Genomic DNA, 16491 nt, shown 5'->3' with positions numbered 1-16491 from the left:
CCCATCACTTTTTAGCACAGGTAGTTGGATAAAATACAAACTTTATTTCCTTTCATCATTTGAACAGGGCAAAGGAGCACAAAGCACACACAAGCTGCATTCAGCAACAATATTCTTGTTTGTCTTATAAATACAAGGCAGATGCTAATTGAAAACACAAGGAAATTTGATCCTATTAAAAAGGCAGGAAGCTGCATTTAGTCAATTCATCATTAAATGCTTACTACAAGGCAGTGTTGCTGATGAAATAGTGCAGGGGCACACCCTCGTGGACAAAATGCTTACAGCACCTGGTATTCCCAGGCGGTCTCCCATCCAAGTACTAACCAGGCCCGACCCTGCTTAGCTTCCGAGATCAGACGAGATCGGGCGTACCCAGGCTGGTATGGCCGTAAGCAAGAAACAATCTCTTGCTACAACATATATAGTCAAAGTGAATCTGATAAAACAGACATTTAGTCAATTCATCATTAAATGCTTAATACAAGGCAGTGTTGCTGATGAAATAGTGCAAGAGCACACCCTCGTGGACAAATTGCTTACAGCACCTGGTATTCCCAGGCGGTCTCCCATCCAAGTACTAACCAGGCCCGACCCTGCTTAGCTTCCGAGATCAGACGAGATCGGGCGTACCCAGGCTGGTATGGCCGTAAGCGAGAAACAATCTCTTGCTACAACATATATAGTCAAAGTGAGTGTGATAAACAGACATTGCATTTTCACCAATTAGATAAGCAGCTTGAACTTTGTGTCACTGAAAAAGTAGAAGAAATTACAAACACTGTTCCCATCACTTTTTAGCACAGGTAGTTGGATAAAATACAAACTTTATTTCCTTTCATCATTTGAACAGGGCAAAGGAGCACAAAGCACACACAAGCTGCATTCAGCAACAATATTCTTGTTTGTCTTATAAATACAAGGCAGATGCTAATTGAAAACACAAGGAAATTTGATCCTATTAAAAAGGCAGGAAGCTGCATTTAGTCAATTCATCATTAAATGCTTACTACAAGGCAGTGTTGCTGATGAAATAGTGCAGGGGCACACCCTCGTGGACAAAATGCTTACAGCACCTGGTATTCCCAGGCGGTCTCCCATCCAAGTACTAACCAGGCCCGACCCTGCTTAGCTTCCAAGATCAGACGAGATCGGGCGTACCCAGGCTGGTATGGCCGTAAGCGAGAAACAATCTCTTGCTACAACATATATAGTCAAAGTGAATCTGATAAAACAGACATTTAGTCAATTCATCATTAAATGCTTAATACAAGGCAGTGTTGCTGATGAAATAGTGCAAGAGCACACCCTCGTGGACAAAATGCTTACAGCACCTGGTATTCCCAGGCGGTCTCCCATCCAAGTACTAACCAGGCCCGACCCTGCTTAGCTTCCGAGATCAGACGAGATCGGGCGTACCCAGGCTGGTATGGCCGTAAGCGAGAAACAATCTCTTGCTACAACATATATAGTCAAAGTGAGTGTGATAAACAGACATTGCATTTTCACCAATTAGATAAGCAGCTTGAACTTTGTGTCACTGAAAAAGTAGAAGAAATTACAAACACTGTTCCCATCACTTTTTAGCACAGGTAGTTGGATAAAATACAAACTTTATTTCCTTTCATCATTTGAACAGGGCAAAGGAGCACAAAGCACCCACAAGCTGCATTCAGCAACAATATTCTTGTTTGTCTTATAAATACAAGGCAGATGCTAATTGAAAACACAAGGAAATTTGATCCTATTAAAAAGGCAGGAAGCTGCATTTAGTCAATTCATCATTAAATGCTTACTACAAGGCAGTGTTGCTGATGAAATAGTGCAGGGGCACACCCTCGTGGACAAAATGCTTACAGCACCTGGTATTCCCAGGCGGTCTCCCATCCAAGTACTAACCAGGCCCGACCCTGCTTAGCTTCCAAGATCAGACGAGATCGGGCGTACCCAGGCTGGTATGGCCGTAAGCGAGAAACAATCTCTTGCTACAACATATATAGTCAAAGTGAATCTGATAAAACAGACATTTAGTCAATTCATCATTAAATGCTTAATACAAGGCAGTGTTGCTGATGAAATAGTGCAAGAGCACACCCTCGTGGACAAAATGCTTACAGCACCTGGTATTCCCAGGCGGTCTCCCATCCAAGTACTAACCAGGCCCGACCCTGCTTAGCTTCCGAGATCAGACGAGATCGGGCGTACCCAGGCTGGTATGGCCGTAAGCGAGAAACAATCTCTTGCTACAACATATATAGTCAAAGTGAGTCTGATAAAACAGACATTTAGTCAATTCATCATTAAATGCTTAATACAAGGCAGTGTTGCTGATGAAATAGTGCAAGAGCACACCCTCGTGGACAAAATGCTTACAGCACCTGGTATTCCCAGGCGGTCTCCCATCCAAGTACTAACCAGGCCCGACCCTGCTTAGCTTCCGAGATCAGACGAGATCGGGCGTACCCAGGCTGGTATGGCCGTAAGCGAGAAACAATCTCTTGCTACAACATATATAGTCAAAGTGAGTGTGATAAACAGACATTGCATTTTCACCAATTAGATAAGCAGCTTGAACTTTGTGTCACTGAAAAAGTAGAAGAAATTACAAACACTGTTCCCATCACTTTTTAGCACAGGTAGTTGGATAAAATACAAACTTTATTTCCTTTCATCATTTGAACAGGGCAAAGGAGCACAAAGCACACACAAGCTGCATTCAGCAACAATATTCTTGTTTGTCTTATAAATACAAGGCAGATGCTAATTGAAAACACAAGGAAATTTGATCCTATTAAAAAGGCAGGAAGCTGCATTTAGTCAATTCATCATTAAATGCTTACTACAAGGCAGTGTTGCTGATGAAATAGTGCAGGGGCACACCCTCGTGGACAAAATGCTTACAGCACCTGGTATTCCCAGGCGGTCTCCCATCCAAGTACTAACCAGGCCCGACCCTGCTTAGCTTCCAAGATCAGACGAGATCGGGCGTACCCAGGCTGGTATGGCCGTAAGCGAGAAACAATCTCTTGCTACAACATATATAGTCAAAGTGAATCTGATAAAACAGACATTTAGTCAATTCATCATTAAATGCTTAATACAAGGCAGTGTTGCTGATGAAATAGTGCAAGAGCACACCCTCGTGGACAAAATGCTTACAGCACCTGGTATTCCCAGGCGGTCTCCCATCCAAGTACTAACCAGGCCCGACCCTGCTTAGCTTCCGAGATCAGACGAGATCGGGCGTACCCAGGCTGGTATGGCCGTAAGCGAGAAACAATCTCTTGCTACAACATATATAGTCAAAGTGAGTCTGATAAAACAGACATTTAGTCAATTCATCATTAAATGCTTAATACAAGGCAGTGTTGCTGATGAAATAGTGCAAGAGCACACCCTCGTGGACAAAATGCTTACAGCACCTGGTATTCCCAGGCGGTCTCCCATCCAAGTACTAACCAGGCCCGACCCTGCTTAGCTTCCGAGATCAGACGAGATCGGGGGTACTCAGGCTGGTATGGCCGTAAGCGAGAAACAATCTCTTGCTACAACATATATAGTCAAAGTGAGTGTGATAAACAGACATTGCATTTTCACCAATTAGATAAGCAGCTTGAACTTTGTGTCACTGAAAAAGTAGAAGAAATTACAAACACTGTTCCCATCACTTTTTAGCACAGGTAGTTGGATAAAATACAAACTTTATTTCCTTTCATCATTTGAACAGGGCAAAGGAGCACAAAGCACACACAAGCTGCATTCAGCAACAATATTCTTGTTTGTCTTATAAATACAAGGCAGATGCTAATTGAAAACACAAGGAAATTTGATCCTATTAAAAAGGCAGGAAGCTGCATTTAGTCAATTCATCATTAAATGCTTACTACAAGGCAGTGTTGCTGATGAAATAGTGCAGGGGCACACCCTCGTGGACAAAATGCTTACAGCACCTGGTATTCCCAGGCGGTCTCCCATCCAAGTACTAACCAGGCCCGACCCTGCTTAGCTTCCAAGATCAGACGAGATCGGGCGTACCCAGGCTGGTATGGCCGTAAGCGAGAAACAATCTCTTGCTACAACATATATAGTCAAAGTGAATCTGATAAAACAGACATTTAGTCAATTCATCATTAAATGCTTAATACAAGGCAGTGTTGCTGATGAAATAGTGCAAGAGCACACCCTCGTGGACAAAATGCTTACAGCACCTGGTATTCCCAGGCGGTCTCCCATCCAAGTACTAACCAGGCCCGACCCTGCTTAGCTTCCGAGATCAGACGAGATCGGGCGTACCCAGGCTGGTATGGCCGTAAGCGAGAAACAATCTCTTGCTACAACATATATAGTCAAAGTGAGTCTGATAAAACAGACATTTAGTCAATTCATCATTAAATGCTTAATACAAGGCAGTGTTGCTGATGAAATAGTGCAAGAGCACACCCTCGTGGACAAAATGCTTACAGCACCTGGTATTCCCAGGCGGTCTCCCATCCAAGTACTAACCAGGCCCGACCCTGCTTAGCTTCCGAGATCAGACGAGATCGGGGGTACTCAGGCTGGTATGGCCGTAAGCGAGAAACAATCTCTTGCTACAACATATATAGTCAAAGTGAGTGTGATAAACAGACATTGCATTTTCACCAATTAGATAAGCAGCTTGAACTTTGTGTCACTGAAAAAGTAGAAGAAATTACAAACACTGTTCCCATCACTTTTTAGCACAGGTAGTTGGATAAAATACAAACTTTATTTCCTTTCATCATTTGAACAGGGCAAAGGAGCACAAAGCACACACAAGCTGCATTCAGCAACAATATTCTTGTTTGTCTTATAAATACAAGGCAGATGCTAATTGAAAACACAAGGAAATTTGATCCTATTAAAAAGGCAGGAAGCTGCATTTAGTCAATTCATCATTAAATGCTTACTACAAGGCAGTGTTGCTGATGAAATAGTGCAGGGGCACACCCTCGTGGACAAAATGCTTACAGCACCTGGTATTCCCAGGCGGTCTCCCATCCAAGTACTAACCAGGCCCGACCCTGCTTAGCTTCCAAGATCAGACGAGATCGGGCGTACCCAGGCTGGTATGGCCGTAAGCGAGAAACAATCTCTTGCTACAACATATATAGTCAAAGTGAATCTGATAAAACAGACATTTAGTCAATTCATCATTAAATGCTTAATACAAGGCAGTGTTGCTGATGAAATAGTGCAAGAGCACACCCTCGTGGACAAAATGCTTACAGCACCTGGTATTCCCAGGCGGTCTCCCATCCAAGTACTAACCAGGCCCGACCCTGCTTAGCTTCCGAGATCAGACGAGATCGGGCGTACCCAGGCTGGTATGGCCGTAAGCGAGAAACAATCTCTTGCTACAACATATATAGTCAAAGTGAGTCTGATAAAACAGACATTTAGTCAATTCATCATTAAATGCTTAATACAAGGCAGTGTTGCTGATGAAATAGTGCAAGAGCACACCCTCGTGGACAAAATGCTTACAGCACCTGGTATTCCCAGGCGGTCTCCCATCCAAGTACTAACCAGGCCCGACCCTGCTTAGCTTCCGAGATCAGACGAGATCGGGCGTACCCAGGCTGGTATGGCCGTAAGCGAGAAACAATCTCTTGCTACAACATATATAGTCAAAGTGAGTGTGATAAACAGACATTGCATTTTCACCAATTAGATAAGCAGCTTGAACTTTGTGTCACTGAAAAAGTAGAAGAAATTACAAACACTGTTCCCATCACTTTTTAGCACAGGTAGTTGGATAAAATACAAACTTTATTTCCTTTCATCATTTGAACAGGGCAAAGGAGCACAAAGCACCCACAAGCTGCATTCAGCAACAATATTCTTGTTTGTCTTATAAATACAAGGCAGATGCTAATTGAAAACACAAGGAAATTTGATCCTATTAAAAAGGCAGGAAGCTGCATTTAGTCAATTCATCATTAAATGCTTACTACAAGGCAGTGTTGCTGATGAAATAGTGCAGGGGCACACCCTCGTGGACAAAATGCTTACAGCACCTGGTATTCCCAGGCGGTCTCCCATCCAAGTACTAACCAGGCCCGACCCTGCTTAGCTTCCAAGATCAGACGAGATCGGGCGTACCCAGGCTGGTATGGCCGTAAGCGAGAAACAATCTCTTGCTACAACATATATAGTCAAAGTGAATCTGATAAAACAGACATTTAGTCAATTCATCATTAAATGCTTAATACAAGGCAGTGTTGCTGATGAAATAGTGCAAGAGCACACCCTCGTGGACAAAATGCTTACAGCACCTGGTATTCCCAGGCGGTCTCCCATCCAAGTACTAACCAGGCCCGACCCTGCTTAGCTTCCGAGATCAGACGAGATCGGGCGTACCCAGGCTGGTATGGCCGTAAGCGAGAAACAATCTCTTGCTACAACATATATAGTCAAAGTGAGTCTGATAAAACAGACATTTAGTCAATTCATCATTAAATGCTTAATACAAGGCAGTGTTGCTGATGAAATAGTGCAAGAGCACACCCTCGTGGACAAAATGCTTACAGCACCTGGTATTCCCAGGCGGTCTCCCATCCAAGTACTAACCAGGCCCGACCCTGCTTAGCTTCCGAGATCAGACGAGATCGGGCGTACCCAGGCTGGTATGGCCGTAAGCGAGAAACAATCTCTTGCTACAACATATATAGTCAAAGTGAGTGTGATAAACAGACATTGCATTTTCACCAATTAGATAAGCAGCTTGAACTTTGTGTCACTGAAAAAGTAGAAGAAATTACAAACACTGTTCCCATCACTTTTTAGCACAGGTAGTTGGATAAAATACAAACTTTATTTCCTTTCATCATTTGAACAGGGCAAAGGAGCACAAAGCACACACAAGCTGCATTCAGCAACAATATTCTTGTTTGTCTTATAAATACAAGGCAGATGCTAATTGAAAACACAAGGAAATTTGATCCTATTAAAAAGGCAGGAAGCTGCATTTAGTCAATTCATCATTAAATGCTTACTACAAGGCAGTGTTGCTGATGAAATAGTGCAGGGGCACACCCTCGTGGACAAAATGCTTACAGCACCTGGTATTCCCAGGCGGTCTCCCATCCAAGTACTAACCAGGCCCGACCCTGCTTAGCTTCCAAGATCAGACGAGATCGGGCGTACCCAGGCTGGTATGGCCGTAAGCGAGAAACAATCTCTTGCTACAACATATATAGTCAAAGTGAATCTGATAAAACAGACATTTAGTCAATTCATCATTAAATGCTTAATACAAGGCAGTGTTGCTGATGAAATAGTGCAAGAGCACACCCTCGTGGACAAAATGCTTACAGCACCTGGTATTCCCAGGCGGTCTCCCATCCAAGTACTAACCAGGCCCGACCCTGCTTAGCTTCCGAGATCAGACGAGATCGGGCGTACCCAGGCTGGTATGGCCGTAAGCGAGAAACAATCTCTTGCTACAACATATATAGTCAAAGTGAGTCTGATAAAACAGACATTTAGTCAATTCATCATTAAATGCTTAATACAAGGCAGTGTTGCTGATGAAATAGTGCAAGAGCACACCCTCGTGGACAAAATGCTTACAGCACCTGGTATTCCCAGGCGGTCTCCCATCCAAGTACTAACCAGGCCCGACCCTGCTTAGCTTCCGAGATCAGACGAGATCGGGGGTACTCAGGCTGGTATGGCCGTAAGCGAGAAACAATCTCTTGCTACAACATATATAGTCAAAGTGAGTGTGATAAACAGACATTGCATTTTCACCAATTAGATAAGCAGCTTGAACTTTGTGTCACTGAAAAAGTAGAAGAAATTACAAACACTGTTCCCATCACTTTTTAGCACAGGTAGTTGGATAAAATACAAACTTTATTTCCTTTCATCATTTGAACAGGGCAAAGGAGCACAAAGCACACACAAGCTGCATTCAGCAACAATATTCTTGTTTGTCTTATAAATACAAGGCAGATGCTAATTGAAAACACAAGGAAATTTGATCCTATTAAAAAGGCAGGAAGCTGCATTTAGTCAATTCATCATTAAATGCTTACTACAAGGCAGTGTTGCTGATGAAATAGTGCAGGGGCACACCCTCGTGGACAAAATGCTTACAGCACCTGGTATTCCCAGGCGGTCTCCCATCCAAGTACTAACCAGGCCCGACCCTGCTTAGCTTCCAAGATCAGACGAGATCGGGCGTACCCAGGCTGGTATGGCCGTAAGCGAGAAACAATCTCTTGCTACAACATATATAGTCAAAGTGAATCTGATAAAACAGACATTTAGTCAATTCATCATTAAATGCTTAATACAAGGCAGTGTTGCTGATGAAATAGTGCAAGAGCACACCCTCGTGGACAAAATGCTTACAGCACCTGGTATTCCCAGGCGGTCTCCCATCCAAGTACTAACCAGGCCCGACCCTGCTTAGCTTCCGAGATCAGACGAGATCGGGCGTACCCAGGCTGGTATGGCCGTAAGCGAGAAACAATCTCTTGCTACAACATATATAGTCAAAGTGAGTCTGATAAAACAGACATTTAGTCAATTCATCATTAAATGCTTAATACAAGGCAGTGTTGCTGATGAAATAGTGCAAGAGCACACCCTCGTGGACAAAATGCTTACAGCACCTGGTATTCCCAGGCGGTCTCCCATCCAAGTACTAACCAGGCCCGACCCTGCTTAGCTTCCGAGATCAGACGAGATCGGGGGTACTCAGGCTGGTATGGCCGTAAGCGAGAAACAATCTCTTGCTACAACATATATAGTCAAAGTGAGTGTGATAAACAGACATTGCATTTTCACCAATTAGATAAGCAGCTTGAACTTTGTGTCACTGAAAAAGTAGAAGAAATTACAAACACTGTTCCCATCACTTTTTAGCACAGGTAGTTGGATAAAATACAAACTTTATTTCCTTTCATCATTTGAACAGGGCAAAGGAGCACAAAGCACACACAAGCTGCATTCAGCAACAATATTCTTGTTTGTCTTATAAATACAAGGCAGATGCTAATTGAAAACACAAGGAAATTTGATCCTATTAAAAAGGCAGGAAGCTGCATTTAGTCAATTCATCATTAAATGCTTACTACAAGGCAGTGTTGCTGATGAAATAGTGCAGGGGCACACCCTCGTGGACAAAATGCTTACAGCACCTGGTATTCCCAGGCGGTCTCCCATCCAAGTACTAACCAGGCCCGACCCTGCTTAGCTTCCGAGATCAGACGAGATCGGGCGTACCCAGGCTGGTATGGCCGTAAGCGAGAAACAATCTCTTGCTACAACATATATAGTCAAAGTGAGTCTGATAAAACAGACATTTAGTCAATTCATCATTAAATGCTTAATACAAGGCAGTGTTGCTGATGAAATAGTGCAAGAGCACACCCTCGTGGACAAAATGCTTACAGCACCTGGTATTCCCAGGCGGTCTCCCATCCAAGTACTAACCAGGCCCGACCCTGCTTAGCTTCCGAGATCAGACGAGATCGGGCGTACCCAGGCTGGTATGGCCGTAAGCGAGAAACAATCTCTTGCTACAACATATATAGTCAAAGTGAGTGTGATAAACAGACATTGCATTTTCACCAATTAGATAAGCAGCTTGAACTTTGTGTCACTGAAAAAGTAGAAGAAATTACAAACACTGTTCCCATCACTTTTTAGCACAGGTAGTTGGATAAAATACAAACTTTATTTCCTTTCATCATTTGAACAGGGCAAAGGAGCACAAAGCACACACAAGCTGCATTCAGCAACAATATTCTTGTTTGTCTTATAAATACAAGGCAGATGCTAATTGAAAACACAAGGAAATTTGATCCTATTAAAAAGGCAGGAAGCTGCATTTAGTCAATTCATCATTAAATGCTTACTACAAGGCAGTGTTGCTGATGAAATAGTGCAGGGGCACACCCTCGTGGACAAAATGCTTACAGCACCTGGTATTCCCAGGCGGTCTCCCATCCAAGTACTAACCAGGCCCGACCCTGCTTAGCTTCCAAGATCAGACGAGATCGGGCGTACCCAGGCTGGTATGGCCGTAAGCGAGAAACAATCTCTTGCTACAACATATATAGTCAAAGTGAATCTGATAAAACAGACATTTAGTCAATTCATCATTAAATGCTTAATACAAGGCAGTGTTGCTGATGAAATAGTGCAAGAGCACACCCTCGTGGACAAAATGCTTACAGCACCTGGTATTCCCAGGCGGTCTCCCATCCAAGTACTAACCAGGCCCGACCCTGCTTAGCTTCCGAGATCAGACGAGATCGGGCGTACCCAGGCTGGTATGGCCGTAAGCGAGAAACAATCTCTTGCTACAACATATATAGTCAAAGTGAGTCTGATAAAACAGACATTTAGTCAATTCATCATTAAATGCTTAATACAAGGCAGTGTTGCTGATGAAATAGTGCAAGAGCACACCCTCGTGGACAAAATGCTTACAGCACCTGGTATTCCCAGGCGGTCTCCCATCCAAGTACTAACCAGGCCCGACCCTGCTTAGCTTCCGAGATCAGACGAGATCGGGGGTACTCAGGCTGGTATGGCCGTAAGCGAGAAACAATCTCTTGCTACAACATATATAGTCAAAGTGAGTGTGATAAACAGACATTGCATTTTCACCAATTAGATAAGCAGCTTGAACTTTGTGTCACTGAAAAAGTAGAAGAAATTACAAACACTGTTCCCATCACTTTTTAGCACAGGTAGTTGGATAAAATACAAACTTTATTTCCTTTCATCATTTGAACAGGGCAAAGGAGCACAAAGCACACACAAGCTGCATTCAGCAACAATATTCTTGTTTGTCTTATAAATACAAGGCAGATGCTAATTGAAAACACAAGGAAATTTGATCCTATTAAAAAGGCAGGAAGCTGCATTTAGTCAATTCATCATTAAATGCTTACTACAAGGCAGTGTTGCTGATGAAATAGTGCAGGGGCACACCCTCGTGGACAAAATGCTTACAGCACCTGGTATTCCCAGGCGGTCTCCCATCCAAGTACTAACCAGGCCCGACCCTGCTTAGCTTCCAAGATCAGACGAGATCGGGCGTACCCAGGCTGGTATGGCCGTAAGCGAGAAACAATCTCTTGCTACAACATATATAGTCAAAGTGAATCTGATAAAACAGACATTTAGTCAATTCATCATTAAATGCTTAATACAAGGCAGTGTTGCTGATGAAATAGTGCAAGAGCACACCCTCGTGGACAAAATGCTTACAGCACCTGGTATTCCCAGGCGGTCTCCCATCCAAGTACTAACCAGGCCCGACCCTGCTTAGCTTCCGAGATCAGACGAGATCGGGCGTACCCAGGCTGGTATGGCCGTAAGCGAGAAACAATCTCTTGCTACAACATATATAGTCAAAGTGAGTCTGATAAAACAGACATTTAGTCAATTCATCATTAAATGCTTAATACAAGGCAGTGTTGCTGATGAAATAGTGCAAGAGCACACCCTCGTGGACAAAATGCTTACAGCACCTGGTATTCCCAGGCGGTCTCCCATCCAAGTACTAACCAGGCCCGACCCTGCTTAGCTTCCGAGATCAGACGAGATCGGGGGTACTCAGGCTGGTATGGCCGTAAGCGAGAAACAATCTCTTGCTACAACATATATAGTCAAAGTGAGTGTGATAAACAGACATTGCATTTTCACCAATTAGATAAGCAGCTTGAACTTTGTGTCACTGAAAAAGTAGAAGAAATTACAAACACTGTTCCCATCACTTTTTAGCACAGGTAGTTGGATAAAATACAAACTTTATTTCCTTTCATCATTTGAACAGGGCAAAGGAGCACAAAGCACACACAAGCTGCATTCAGCAACAATATTCTTGTTTGTCTTATAAATACAAGGCAGATGCTAATTGAAAACACAAGGAAATTTGATCCTATTAAAAAGGCAGGAAGCTGCATTTAGTCAATTCATCATTAAATGCTTACTACAAGGCAGTGTTGCTGATGAAATAGTGCAGGGGCACACCCTCGTGGACAAAATGCTTACAGCACCTGGTATTCCCAGGCGGTCTCCCATCCAAGTACTAACCAGGCCCGACCCTGCTTAGCTTCCGAGATCAGACGAGATCGGGCGTACCCAGGCTGGTATGGCCGTAAGCGAGAAACAATCTCTTGCTACAACATATATAGTCAAAGTGAGTCTGATAAAACAGACATTTAGTCAATTCATCATTAAATGCTTAATACAAGGCAGTGTTGCTGATGAAATAGTGCAAGAGCACACCCTCGTGGACAAAATGCTTACAGCACCTGGTATTCCCAGGCGGTCTCCCATCCAAGTACTAACCAGGCCCGACCCTGCTTAGCTTCCGAGATCAGACGAGATCGGGCGTACCCAGGCTGGTATGGCCGTAAGCGAGAAACAATCTCTTGCTACAACATATATAGTCAAAGTGAGTGTGATAAACAGACATTGCATTTTCACCAATTAGATAAGCAGCTTGAACTTTGTGTCACTGAAAAAGTAGAAGAAATTACAAACACTGTTCCCATCACTTTTTAGCACAGGTAGTTGGATAAAATACAAACTTTATTTCCTTTCATCATTTGAACAGGGCAAAGGAGCACAAAGCACACACAAGCTGCATTCAGCAACAATATTCTTGTTTGTCTTATAAATACAAGGCAGATGCTAATTGAAAACACAAGGAAATTTGATCCTATTAAAAAGGCAGGAAGCTGCATTTAGTCAATTCATCATTAAATGCTTACTACAAGGCAGTGTTGCTGATGAAATAGTGCAGGGGCACACCCTCGTGGACAAAATGCTTACAGCACCTGGTATTCCCAGGCGGTCTCCCATCCAAGTACTAACCAGGCCCGACCCTGCTTAGCTTCCAAGATCAGACGAGATCGGGCGTACCCAGGCTGGTATGGCCGTAAGCGAGAAACAATCTCTTGCTACAACATATATAGTCAAAGTGAATCTGATAAAACAGACATTTAGTCAATTCATCATTAAATGCTTAATACAAGGCAGTGTTGCTGATGAAATAGTGCAAGAGCACACCCTCGTGGACAAAATGCTTACAGCACCTGGTATTCCCAGGCGGTCTCCCATCCAAGTACTAACCAGGCCCGACCCTGCTTAGCTTCCGAGATCAGACGAGATCGGGCGTACCCAGGCTGGTATGGCCGTAAGCGAGAAACAATCTCTTGCTACAACATATATAGTCAAAGTGAGTGTGATAAACAGACATTGCATTTTCACCAATTAGATAAGCAGCTTGAACTTTGTGTCACTGAAAAAGTAGAAGAAATTACAAACACTGTTCCCATCACTTTTTAGCACAGGTAGTTGGATAAAATACAAACTTTATTTCCTTTCATCATTTGAACAGGGCAAAGGAGCACAAAGCACACACAAGCTGCATTCAGCAACAATATTCTTGTTTGTCTTATAAATACAAGGCAGATGCTAATTGAAAACACAAGGAAATTTGATCCTATTAAAAAGGCAGGAAGCTGCATTTAGTCAATTCATCATTAAATGCTTACTACAAGGCAGTGTTGCTGATGAAATAGTGCAGGGGCACACCCTCGTGGACAAAATGCTTACAGCACCTGGTATTCCCAGGCGGTCTCCCATCCAAGTACTAACCAGGCCCGACCCTGCTTAGCTTCCGAGATCAGACGAGATCGGGCGTACCCAGGCTGGTATGGCCGTAAGCGAGAAACAATCTCTTGCTACAACATATATAGTCAAAGTGAGTCTGATAAAACAGACATTTAGTCAATTCATCATTAAATGCTTAATACAAGGCAGTGTTGCTGATGAAATAGTGCAAGAGCACACCCTCGTGGACAAAATGCTTACAGCACCTGGTATTCCCAGGCGGTCTCCCATCCAAGTACTAACCAGGCCCGACCCTGCTTAGCTTCCGAGATCAGACGAGATCGGGCGTACCCAGGCTGGTATGGCCGTAAGCGAGAAACAATCTCTTGCTACAACATATATAGTCAAAGTGAGTGTGATAAACAGACATTGCATTTTCACCAATTAGATAAGCAGCTTGAACTTTGTGTCACTGAAAAAGTAGAAGAAATTACAAACACTGTTCCCATCACTTTTTAGCACAGGTAGTTGGATAAAATACAAACTTTATTTCCTTTCATCATTTGAACAGGGCAAAGGAGCACAAAGCACACACAAGCTGCATTCAGCAACAATATTCTTGTTTGTCTTATAAATACAAGGCAGATGCTAATTGAAAACACAAGGAAATTTGATCCTATTAAAAAGGCAGGAAGCTGCATTTAGTCAATTCATCATTAAATGCTTACTACAAGGCAGTGTTGCTGATGAAATAGTGCAGGGGCACACCCTCGTGGACAAAATGCTTACAGCACCTGGTATTCCCAGGCGGTCTCCCATCCAAGTACTAACCAGGCCCGACCCTGCTTAGCTTCCAAGACCAGACGAGATCGGGCGTACCCAGGCTGGTATGGCCGTAAGCGAGAAACAATCTCTTGCTACAACATATATAGTCAAAGTGAATCTGATAAAACAGACATTTAGTCAATTCATCATTAAATGCTTAATACAAGGCAGTGTTGCTGATGAAATAGTGCAAGAGCACACCCTCGTGGACAAAATGCTTACAGCACCTGGTATTCCCAGGCGGTCTCCCATCCAAGTACTAACCAGGCCCGACCCTGCTTAGCTTCCGAGATCAGACGAGATCGGGCGTACCCAGGCTGGTATGGCCGTAAGCGAGAAACAATCTCTTGCTACAACATATATAGTCAAAGTGAGTCTGATAAAACAGACATTTAGTCAATTCATCATTAAATGCTTAATACAAGGCAGTGTTGCTGATGAAATAGTGCAAGAGCACACCCTCGTGGACAAAATGCTTACAGCACCTGGTATTCCCAGGCGGTCTCCCATCCAAGTACTAACCAGGCCCGACCCTGCTTAGCTTCCGAGATCAGACGAGATCGGGGGTACTCAGGCTGGTATGGCCGTAAGCGAGAAACAATCTCTTGCTACAACATATATAGTCAAAGTGAGTGTGATAAACAGACATTGCATTTTCACCAATTAGATAAGCAGCTTGAACTTTGTGTCACTGAAAAAGTAGAAGAAATTACAAACACTGTTCCCATCACTTTTTAGCACAGGTAGTTGGATAAAATACAAACTTTATTTCCTTTCATCATTTGAACAGGGCAAAGGAGCACAAAGCACACACAAGCTGCATTCAGCAACAATATTCTTGTTTGTCTTATAAATACAAGGCAGATGCTAATTGAAAACACAAGGAAATTTGATCCTATTAAAAAGGCAGGAAGCTGCATTTAGTCAATTCATCATTAAATGCTTACTACAAGGCAGTGTTGCTGATGAAATAGTGCAGGGGCACACCCTCGTGGACAAAATGCTTACAGCACCTGGTATTCCCAGGCGGTCTCCCATCCAAGTACTAACCAGGCCCGACCCTGCTTAGCTTCCGAGATCAGACGAGATCGGGCGTACCCAGGCTGGTATGGCCGTAAGCGAGAAACAATCTCTTGCTACAACATATATAGTCAAAGTGAGTCTGATAAAACAGACATTTAGTCAATTCATCATTAAATGCTTAATACAAGGCAGTGTTGCTGATGAAATAGTGCAAGAGCACACCCTCGTGGACAAAATGCTTACAGCACCTGGTATTCCCAGGCGGTCTCCCATCCAAGTACTAACCAGGCCCGACCCTGCTTAGCTTCCGAGATCAGACGAGATCGGGCGTACCCAGGCTGGTATGGCCGTAAGCGAGAAACAATCTCTTGCTACAACATATATAGTCAAAGTGAGTCTGATAAAACAGACATTTAGTCAATTCATCATTAAATGCTTAATACAAGGCAGTGTTGCTGATGAAATAGTGCAAGAGCACACCCTCGTGGACAAAATGCTTACAGCACCTGGTATTCCCAGGCGGTCTCCCATCCAAGTACTAACCAGGCCCGACCCTGCTTAGCTTCCGAGATCAGACGAGATCGGGGGTACTCAGGCTGGTATGGCCGTAAGCGAGAAACAATCTCTTGCTACAACATATATAGTCAAAGTGAGTGTGATAAACAGACATTGCATTTTCACCAATTAGATAAGCAGCTTGAACTTTGTGTCACTGAAAAAGTAGAAGAAATTACAAACACTGTTCCCATCACTTTTTAGCACAGGTAGTTGGATAAAATACAAACTTTATTTCCTTTCATCATTTGAACAGGGCAAAGGAGCACAAAGCACACACAAGCTGCATTCAGCAACAATATTCTTGTTTGTCTTATAAATACAAGGCAGATGCTAATTGAAAACACAAGGAAATTTGATCCTATTAAAAAGGCAGGAAGCTGCATTTAGTCAATTCATCATTAAATGCTTACTACAAGGCAGTGTTGCTGATGAAATAGTGCAGGGGCACACCCTCGTGGACAAAATGCTTACAGCACC

The 16491-nt window shown here is 43.3% G+C and overlaps 46 non-coding genes across 46 annotated transcripts in view; all 46 read right to left on the bottom strand.

Annotated features, from left to right (window-relative positions):
* Positions 1-278: 278 nt before the first annotated feature.
* LOC145869010 (5S ribosomal RNA) lies at positions 279-397 on the bottom strand. Its single transcript, XR_014385005.1, has one exon. It is a non-coding gene; the product is annotated as a 5S ribosomal RNA (ribosomal RNA).
* A 139-nt stretch (positions 398-536) lies between these two features.
* Positions 537-655, bottom strand: LOC145869001 (5S ribosomal RNA). The gene has a single exon (XR_014384996.1). It is a non-coding gene; the product is annotated as a 5S ribosomal RNA (ribosomal RNA).
* Positions 656-1064: 409 nt separating this feature from the next.
* LOC145867750 (5S ribosomal RNA) lies at positions 1065-1183 on the bottom strand. The gene has a single exon (XR_014383743.1). It is a non-coding gene; the product is annotated as a 5S ribosomal RNA (ribosomal RNA).
* A 139-nt stretch (positions 1184-1322) lies between these two features.
* LOC145868990 (5S ribosomal RNA) lies at positions 1323-1441 on the bottom strand. The gene has a single exon (XR_014384985.1). It is a non-coding gene; the product is annotated as a 5S ribosomal RNA (ribosomal RNA).
* Positions 1442-1850: 409 nt separating this feature from the next.
* LOC145867748 (5S ribosomal RNA) lies at positions 1851-1969 on the bottom strand. The gene has a single exon (XR_014383741.1). It is a non-coding gene; the product is annotated as a 5S ribosomal RNA (ribosomal RNA).
* Positions 1970-2108: 139 nt separating this feature from the next.
* LOC145868979 (5S ribosomal RNA) lies at positions 2109-2227 on the bottom strand. Its single transcript, XR_014384974.1, has one exon. It is a non-coding gene; the product is annotated as a 5S ribosomal RNA (ribosomal RNA).
* Positions 2228-2366: 139 nt separating this feature from the next.
* On the bottom strand, positions 2367-2485 carry LOC145868968 (5S ribosomal RNA). The gene has a single exon (XR_014384963.1). It is a non-coding gene; the product is annotated as a 5S ribosomal RNA (ribosomal RNA).
* A 409-nt stretch (positions 2486-2894) lies between these two features.
* LOC145867747 (5S ribosomal RNA) lies at positions 2895-3013 on the bottom strand. The gene has a single exon (XR_014383740.1). It is a non-coding gene; the product is annotated as a 5S ribosomal RNA (ribosomal RNA).
* Positions 3014-3152: 139 nt separating this feature from the next.
* On the bottom strand, positions 3153-3271 carry LOC145868957 (5S ribosomal RNA). Its single transcript, XR_014384952.1, has one exon. It is a non-coding gene; the product is annotated as a 5S ribosomal RNA (ribosomal RNA).
* A 139-nt stretch (positions 3272-3410) lies between these two features.
* Positions 3411-3529, bottom strand: LOC145874779 (5S ribosomal RNA). Its single transcript, XR_014390415.1, has one exon. It is a non-coding gene; the product is annotated as a 5S ribosomal RNA (ribosomal RNA).
* Positions 3530-3938: 409 nt separating this feature from the next.
* LOC145867746 (5S ribosomal RNA) lies at positions 3939-4057 on the bottom strand. Its single transcript, XR_014383739.1, has one exon. It is a non-coding gene; the product is annotated as a 5S ribosomal RNA (ribosomal RNA).
* Positions 4058-4196: 139 nt separating this feature from the next.
* On the bottom strand, positions 4197-4315 carry LOC145868945 (5S ribosomal RNA). Its single transcript, XR_014384940.1, has one exon. It is a non-coding gene; the product is annotated as a 5S ribosomal RNA (ribosomal RNA).
* Positions 4316-4454: 139 nt separating this feature from the next.
* Positions 4455-4573, bottom strand: LOC145874778 (5S ribosomal RNA). Its single transcript, XR_014390414.1, has one exon. It is a non-coding gene; the product is annotated as a 5S ribosomal RNA (ribosomal RNA).
* Positions 4574-4982: 409 nt separating this feature from the next.
* On the bottom strand, positions 4983-5101 carry LOC145867745 (5S ribosomal RNA). The gene has a single exon (XR_014383738.1). It is a non-coding gene; the product is annotated as a 5S ribosomal RNA (ribosomal RNA).
* A 139-nt stretch (positions 5102-5240) lies between these two features.
* Positions 5241-5359, bottom strand: LOC145868934 (5S ribosomal RNA). Its single transcript, XR_014384929.1, has one exon. It is a non-coding gene; the product is annotated as a 5S ribosomal RNA (ribosomal RNA).
* Positions 5360-5498: 139 nt separating this feature from the next.
* Positions 5499-5617, bottom strand: LOC145868923 (5S ribosomal RNA). Its single transcript, XR_014384918.1, has one exon. It is a non-coding gene; the product is annotated as a 5S ribosomal RNA (ribosomal RNA).
* A 409-nt stretch (positions 5618-6026) lies between these two features.
* On the bottom strand, positions 6027-6145 carry LOC145867744 (5S ribosomal RNA). The gene has a single exon (XR_014383737.1). It is a non-coding gene; the product is annotated as a 5S ribosomal RNA (ribosomal RNA).
* Positions 6146-6284: 139 nt separating this feature from the next.
* Positions 6285-6403, bottom strand: LOC145868912 (5S ribosomal RNA). Its single transcript, XR_014384907.1, has one exon. It is a non-coding gene; the product is annotated as a 5S ribosomal RNA (ribosomal RNA).
* A 139-nt stretch (positions 6404-6542) lies between these two features.
* LOC145868901 (5S ribosomal RNA) lies at positions 6543-6661 on the bottom strand. Its single transcript, XR_014384896.1, has one exon. It is a non-coding gene; the product is annotated as a 5S ribosomal RNA (ribosomal RNA).
* Positions 6662-7070: 409 nt separating this feature from the next.
* LOC145867743 (5S ribosomal RNA) lies at positions 7071-7189 on the bottom strand. The gene has a single exon (XR_014383736.1). It is a non-coding gene; the product is annotated as a 5S ribosomal RNA (ribosomal RNA).
* Positions 7190-7328: 139 nt separating this feature from the next.
* Positions 7329-7447, bottom strand: LOC145868889 (5S ribosomal RNA). Its single transcript, XR_014384884.1, has one exon. It is a non-coding gene; the product is annotated as a 5S ribosomal RNA (ribosomal RNA).
* A 139-nt stretch (positions 7448-7586) lies between these two features.
* Positions 7587-7705, bottom strand: LOC145874777 (5S ribosomal RNA). The gene has a single exon (XR_014390413.1). It is a non-coding gene; the product is annotated as a 5S ribosomal RNA (ribosomal RNA).
* Positions 7706-8114: 409 nt separating this feature from the next.
* LOC145867742 (5S ribosomal RNA) lies at positions 8115-8233 on the bottom strand. Its single transcript, XR_014383735.1, has one exon. It is a non-coding gene; the product is annotated as a 5S ribosomal RNA (ribosomal RNA).
* Positions 8234-8372: 139 nt separating this feature from the next.
* LOC145868878 (5S ribosomal RNA) lies at positions 8373-8491 on the bottom strand. Its single transcript, XR_014384873.1, has one exon. It is a non-coding gene; the product is annotated as a 5S ribosomal RNA (ribosomal RNA).
* A 139-nt stretch (positions 8492-8630) lies between these two features.
* Positions 8631-8749, bottom strand: LOC145874776 (5S ribosomal RNA). The gene has a single exon (XR_014390412.1). It is a non-coding gene; the product is annotated as a 5S ribosomal RNA (ribosomal RNA).
* A 409-nt stretch (positions 8750-9158) lies between these two features.
* On the bottom strand, positions 9159-9277 carry LOC145868867 (5S ribosomal RNA). Its single transcript, XR_014384862.1, has one exon. It is a non-coding gene; the product is annotated as a 5S ribosomal RNA (ribosomal RNA).
* Positions 9278-9416: 139 nt separating this feature from the next.
* On the bottom strand, positions 9417-9535 carry LOC145868856 (5S ribosomal RNA). Its single transcript, XR_014384851.1, has one exon. It is a non-coding gene; the product is annotated as a 5S ribosomal RNA (ribosomal RNA).
* Positions 9536-9944: 409 nt separating this feature from the next.
* On the bottom strand, positions 9945-10063 carry LOC145867741 (5S ribosomal RNA). The gene has a single exon (XR_014383734.1). It is a non-coding gene; the product is annotated as a 5S ribosomal RNA (ribosomal RNA).
* Positions 10064-10202: 139 nt separating this feature from the next.
* On the bottom strand, positions 10203-10321 carry LOC145868845 (5S ribosomal RNA). Its single transcript, XR_014384840.1, has one exon. It is a non-coding gene; the product is annotated as a 5S ribosomal RNA (ribosomal RNA).
* Positions 10322-10460: 139 nt separating this feature from the next.
* Positions 10461-10579, bottom strand: LOC145874775 (5S ribosomal RNA). Its single transcript, XR_014390411.1, has one exon. It is a non-coding gene; the product is annotated as a 5S ribosomal RNA (ribosomal RNA).
* Positions 10580-10988: 409 nt separating this feature from the next.
* Positions 10989-11107, bottom strand: LOC145867740 (5S ribosomal RNA). Its single transcript, XR_014383733.1, has one exon. It is a non-coding gene; the product is annotated as a 5S ribosomal RNA (ribosomal RNA).
* A 139-nt stretch (positions 11108-11246) lies between these two features.
* Positions 11247-11365, bottom strand: LOC145868835 (5S ribosomal RNA). The gene has a single exon (XR_014384830.1). It is a non-coding gene; the product is annotated as a 5S ribosomal RNA (ribosomal RNA).
* Positions 11366-11504: 139 nt separating this feature from the next.
* Positions 11505-11623, bottom strand: LOC145874774 (5S ribosomal RNA). Its single transcript, XR_014390410.1, has one exon. It is a non-coding gene; the product is annotated as a 5S ribosomal RNA (ribosomal RNA).
* Positions 11624-12032: 409 nt separating this feature from the next.
* Positions 12033-12151, bottom strand: LOC145868824 (5S ribosomal RNA). The gene has a single exon (XR_014384819.1). It is a non-coding gene; the product is annotated as a 5S ribosomal RNA (ribosomal RNA).
* Positions 12152-12290: 139 nt separating this feature from the next.
* LOC145868812 (5S ribosomal RNA) lies at positions 12291-12409 on the bottom strand. The gene has a single exon (XR_014384808.1). It is a non-coding gene; the product is annotated as a 5S ribosomal RNA (ribosomal RNA).
* Positions 12410-12818: 409 nt separating this feature from the next.
* On the bottom strand, positions 12819-12937 carry LOC145867739 (5S ribosomal RNA). Its single transcript, XR_014383732.1, has one exon. It is a non-coding gene; the product is annotated as a 5S ribosomal RNA (ribosomal RNA).
* Positions 12938-13076: 139 nt separating this feature from the next.
* Positions 13077-13195, bottom strand: LOC145868801 (5S ribosomal RNA). Its single transcript, XR_014384797.1, has one exon. It is a non-coding gene; the product is annotated as a 5S ribosomal RNA (ribosomal RNA).
* Positions 13196-13604: 409 nt separating this feature from the next.
* LOC145868790 (5S ribosomal RNA) lies at positions 13605-13723 on the bottom strand. Its single transcript, XR_014384786.1, has one exon. It is a non-coding gene; the product is annotated as a 5S ribosomal RNA (ribosomal RNA).
* A 139-nt stretch (positions 13724-13862) lies between these two features.
* LOC145868778 (5S ribosomal RNA) lies at positions 13863-13981 on the bottom strand. The gene has a single exon (XR_014384774.1). It is a non-coding gene; the product is annotated as a 5S ribosomal RNA (ribosomal RNA).
* A 409-nt stretch (positions 13982-14390) lies between these two features.
* On the bottom strand, positions 14391-14509 carry LOC145869301 (5S ribosomal RNA). Its single transcript, XR_014385297.1, has one exon. It is a non-coding gene; the product is annotated as a 5S ribosomal RNA (ribosomal RNA).
* Positions 14510-14648: 139 nt separating this feature from the next.
* LOC145868767 (5S ribosomal RNA) lies at positions 14649-14767 on the bottom strand. The gene has a single exon (XR_014384763.1). It is a non-coding gene; the product is annotated as a 5S ribosomal RNA (ribosomal RNA).
* Positions 14768-14906: 139 nt separating this feature from the next.
* LOC145874772 (5S ribosomal RNA) lies at positions 14907-15025 on the bottom strand. Its single transcript, XR_014390408.1, has one exon. It is a non-coding gene; the product is annotated as a 5S ribosomal RNA (ribosomal RNA).
* A 409-nt stretch (positions 15026-15434) lies between these two features.
* Positions 15435-15553, bottom strand: LOC145868756 (5S ribosomal RNA). Its single transcript, XR_014384752.1, has one exon. It is a non-coding gene; the product is annotated as a 5S ribosomal RNA (ribosomal RNA).
* A 139-nt stretch (positions 15554-15692) lies between these two features.
* LOC145868745 (5S ribosomal RNA) lies at positions 15693-15811 on the bottom strand. Its single transcript, XR_014384741.1, has one exon. It is a non-coding gene; the product is annotated as a 5S ribosomal RNA (ribosomal RNA).
* Positions 15812-15950: 139 nt separating this feature from the next.
* Positions 15951-16069, bottom strand: LOC145874771 (5S ribosomal RNA). Its single transcript, XR_014390407.1, has one exon. It is a non-coding gene; the product is annotated as a 5S ribosomal RNA (ribosomal RNA).
* A 409-nt stretch (positions 16070-16478) lies between these two features.
* LOC145868734 (5S ribosomal RNA) overlaps positions 16479-16491 on the bottom strand; it is a 119-nt gene continuing 106 nt past the window's right edge. Inside the window, exon 1 of the ribosomal RNA XR_014384730.1 lies at positions 16479-16491. This exon is cut by the window's right edge and continues 106 nt beyond it. This is a non-coding gene — a ribosomal RNA (5S ribosomal RNA).

This window comes from Salmo salar, unplaced genomic scaffold (genome assembly GCF_965601325.2).
Source record: "Salmo salar unplaced genomic scaffold, fSalSal1 ptg000293l, whole genome shotgun sequence".
In the NCBI taxonomy this organism is placed as follows: domain Eukaryota; kingdom Metazoa; phylum Chordata; class Actinopteri; order Salmoniformes; family Salmonidae; genus Salmo; species Salmo salar.
This window is presented reverse-complemented; position numbering and strand designations above follow the sequence as displayed.